The sequence below is a fragment of the Durio zibethinus genome, chromosome 22 (assembly GCF_047325235.1).
Source record: "Durio zibethinus cultivar Kanyao isolate XHJ-2024 chromosome 22, ASM4732523v1, whole genome shotgun sequence".
NCBI classification, from domain to species: Eukaryota; Viridiplantae; Streptophyta; class Magnoliopsida; order Malvales; family Malvaceae; genus Durio; species Durio zibethinus.
This window is the reverse complement of record NC_143183.1, coordinates 15,082,372-15,086,780: the sequence shown is the minus strand read 5'-3', so window position 1 is coordinate 15,086,780 and position 4,409 is coordinate 15,082,372. Positions and strand designations below refer to the sequence as shown.

The 4,409-nt window shown below is 37.2% G+C and overlaps 1 pseudogene; it reads right to left on the bottom strand.

Annotated features, from left to right (window-relative positions):
• Positions 1–743: 743 nt before the first annotated feature.
• Positions 744–4,018, bottom strand: LOC111307340 (metal tolerance protein A2-like; annotated as a pseudogene).
• Between the last annotated feature and the right edge of the window lie 391 nt (positions 4,019–4,409).

Below are 4,409 nucleotides of genomic sequence, written 5' to 3'. Positions count from 1 at the left end.
GCCCTTTTAAATTTGAAAAAAATTTTAAGCCTCTACTTAAAGGAACTTTTCAAATTTTGAAAAAAAAAAAAGAAGAAAAAACTTTGTGTTTAATGTTTTGTCTTTGCTTGAACAAGATGGTTGTCTCTTAGTCTTCCCTTATTCTTGATTCTCAAAAATAGACAAAAAAGGGCAGTTGAAGACACCCATTTTATATTTTTATTTTTTTTTCTTTCTTTTCTGGCAACTTTTCTACCAGCCGCCTGACAACCACCAGCCATAATCCCACAAATCTCATATTTTTTGAGATTTTAATCTTGTTTTTTGCTCTATAAATAGAGCCACGAAAACCCATAACAAAGGGGATAAAAAAAAGGAAAAAAAACTCTACAAAAAACTTGCTGAAAAACAAAAATACTAGTTCAAAAAAAAAAGTCTATTAAAAAGCCAAGAAAACCAAACAAAAAAAAACACATAACCCTTGGTAACGGGGATCTCAGCACCAAAAACACAAAAGAAATTTTTTTTTTCATTATAACCAAAATTTTAGGCCTCGATGTACATCGATCAAGGTCATTTCTCGCGAAAACAGAGGTTGGATTTGAGTTCAGGGGGTCGAAAATAATTTTTTAGGTATTTTTTTGGAATTTTTTTGGCACACTCAACGGTGGCGGGCAACGGCATCGACGATGATGATCAGCGGCAATAAGAAGTGCTAGAAACTAGGGAAGGAGAGTGAAGAAGCATTTTGGTGAGAGGAGAGAGAAAAAAGAGAAAAGGAGAAGGAAGGAAAAAATGAGGGCGTGGGGTATTTTGGGGGATATTTATATTGAAATCAAAACGACGTAGTTTTGATTAAAGTGGTAGCCAAGCCACCAAGCCGAGCTAGGAATAGAGTCAAGCCATATATCCAAGCCAAGCCGATTAAGCTATTGACTATAGGTTCAAGCCGGTTAACCAAGCCGTCTGAGTCGTTTCGAACCTTTGACCAGTGTTGACTAGGGGCATTTTAGGTATTTTTGCCATAACTTTTTATTTTTTTATATTTTTTGCTCAATTTTTTTATATATTTATATTATTTAACTTATGATTTTTCTGTTATTTTTATTTTATTTTTGTATAAACCTTTCATATAAAATAAAATAAATGGTAGAAAATATAAAATGGTTTTAATTTAATTAATTTAAAATAATTACTAAACATAAACTTATTAAAATTTTAATGAACAAGTGTTATAATGTATAGATCCGTGAAACTATTGCTAGACTTGGAATGAAAGGGAGTCGGCACCAATTTTTTTTATTTAAGTGTGATTGGCCACCTGATTGAAGTGAGACTGCAAAACAGAGGTTAGATTCGGAAGTCGATTACGCCTGGAGAAGGTTGTAGGCCCCCCCATAACGTCCATCCAAGTATGGTATCAGTTTCGATTTCAAATTATCCAAACCTTGAATTATTACTTTTATTACATAAAGAAAACAATAAAACCTCAAAAAAAATTATATATTTTTTTATTATTTCTTTTTATTTTGAAAACTTTTTTTATGAAGATTTTTTTTTTTTTTTGAAAAGATTTTTTTAATACTCGTAAGCTTCAAGATCTTTCCATAGCTAATAACAAAAAACAAGAAGAAAGAAGAAATCAAAATTAGAAAAACAACTTTCGTGGAAATGACCTGGAGGGGATGGTTGAAGAGGTATGACAGAATCTTCAATATCATATTCAGCATAATTGAAGGCCTGCACGTTAACCAGATCAATAGAGACCTGATCTGTCGAAATAGCAAAACCAAACTCACCAAGCTTCCAAACTTCACTTGATGTAATCAGGACATTCTCAAGTGATAGAGTCAGATGAATAAGACGTGCATTGTTATGAAGAAAATCCAAGGATTCTGTAATCTGAAGCAACCGATGCTTCAAATTCATTTCCATCTTTACAAGGTCTTTAGGAACCAGGGCTACATTCTCAACATTCCCATGCGCATTAGCCACCGACGCAAACAATGGTTCGGTAACCATCGTCATCGCGTTCTTATTTTCATCCAAAGCCTGGACCACGTATATCACTCCTGGATGCCTCAACCTCAAAAGCCTAGCCGCATCTGATCGTATCAAATCTAAGAAAGAATCCTCTGCCACCTTGGAAAGGGCCGCATGCGCGCATGCCTCTGAAAACACCTTCTTGTCCACAATCCAAACGCAAATCGTAGGATACTGGTGGAGACGCGTTCTGTCACATGCCTTGGCCGAGTATAATTTCCAGGAAGACCCTGGAAATTATATCCGATCTGGTCAAGGAGCTTATAGTCCTGAAGAGCTTTGGGTCCAGTAACCTCCTGAACAGTAGTTTGGACGGTTTTCTCGATAACCACATAGTTACCTGCTGCGCTTATACAGCAATCCGCCTCCTGGAAAACGAGGCAGCATTTCTTGGCTGTCACCATGAGAGTTTTCCTCCCCTATTATCATTGAATGGAAAACGATCCCCATTTCCAAAATCAGGAAAACCAGCTTCTGTTTTAGCTTCAACATTTCCTTGTTCGAAACCCTGGCAACTGGGCCACCCTGGAGCAAGAAATATAGAGATAAAAGGCGTCAGTAGTGGCACAGCTGCTGATGTTAATGGTGGGAAGTTATACTTAGTCCATAATTACGTGGTTCACTGTCATGACTATGACCGTGGTCATGGAGGTCATGATCCTTCACAGCATGGCCATGATTATAACCCAACAAGAGAGCCATAGCGACATTAACCAGTAAACCAAATGCAGAAGCCACGAACATGAGAAAGCCTTAAACTTCACCTATGTCATGCTATGGCTTCATAAACAAGAATGTCGTTTAGAAGCCATATTAGCGGGATGGAAACAAAGGAACCAAGAATTTCAATATTAAAGGATCCATAAGATTGACGTGGATTTGCCTTCCACCCGAATGCCCAAAGGGAGAACAAGGGGATTGTAAATGCTGCAACGTCTGACAAGAGACGGGCTACATCAATTAAGATTGCAAGACTGTTGGCTTTAATTCCTCCAGCTACTTCTACCCTCCTAAGGACAATGCAAGGCAATACTGCCATCAAAAGTTTCTGCATAGAGGTTGCACTTTCCTTTGCTTCTTTATAAGTGGTTTGAGCGTCAGAAAACCCACATGCTACGCCTCCACAAGTCATACTTCCACCCTGGCTTGTTTCTGCGGCTGGCACACCTCTACGTATTTCAATCATATGCCCTTGCTCAGAATTTTACACTTCCATCTGATTAAATGTCTTGCTGTTATACATGATGATAATGCTTCCAATCATTTCAGGTACAGTGATCATATTGCGCATATGGGTTCTGATTGGTTCAGGCTTCTCATCAGATGGGGCCTCCCTTTTTCGCCTTGCAGAGTTTCTTGTTTAAAGCCATAGGCTTTCTCTTGATACCCCTCTCGAAACCTTCTGCTAGCACGAGCAGGGAAGAGCTTGGCGAGTTCACTAGTGGATATATCAAGAAGGGTATCCAAATTAACCCCTGTGAAGCTAAACTTACTGAATGTTCTCTTGTTCGGCACTCCAGCCATAGTCACCTATGTCTTTTTTTATTTTTTATTTTTTTGGATTGGGTTTGATTGTTGAGGACGTAGAGACATTAGAACTTCCTGGTGATGAAGACAGAGCAAGCTGGCATATTCATTTTATCGTCTCGAACATCGTGAAGAGGATTTGCTGAAGAAAGAAGTTGAACCAATACTAGTTCGCCTTCAACGAGTGTCCGATGCCAGGTATTCAGATGACTATACGCTTAACAAAGCTCTCCGTGGCAAACTCAGAAGTTAAAAGAAAAGGGTTTTTGAAGAAGAATCTACCTCCAGGAAGATATTTAGCACTCGATTCCTTCCAAGAAGCAAAGAGGATTTTCCTATTGCTGCAGGAATCCCCTCATCTCTTTTTTTTGGCCTCTTGTCTTTTATCCTTTTTTCTTCCTCCCTTTTTATTTTTATTCTTTGCTCTTTATCGCCGGCTGTATATGCTTGATTCTATGCATGAATTATGCCCACCAAATCTGGGATTAAATCACCAAGAATCACGCTCCAACGGATCCATGATTAAGTCACCAAGAATCATGCTCCAACGGATCCGAGATTGAATCACCAATTTCCTTCTTTTTTTTTTTTTTTAAACTAATAATAATAATAATAATAATAGTGATTATATATAACAATAATACCACAATATATTGCCATATAATATATTATGTTCATATACTATAATAACATATAAAAAATAAAAACAATCTTAAAAATAATCTTATTAATCCCTCGAACACATATGAGTATTTACAGTTTTTTTTTTTGTACTTTTTTATTTGATAGAGATGGTGCAAAGACCTAGACACCCATTTTATTTGAGTTAAATCAGTGAGCAAAATGACCATGACAAAATC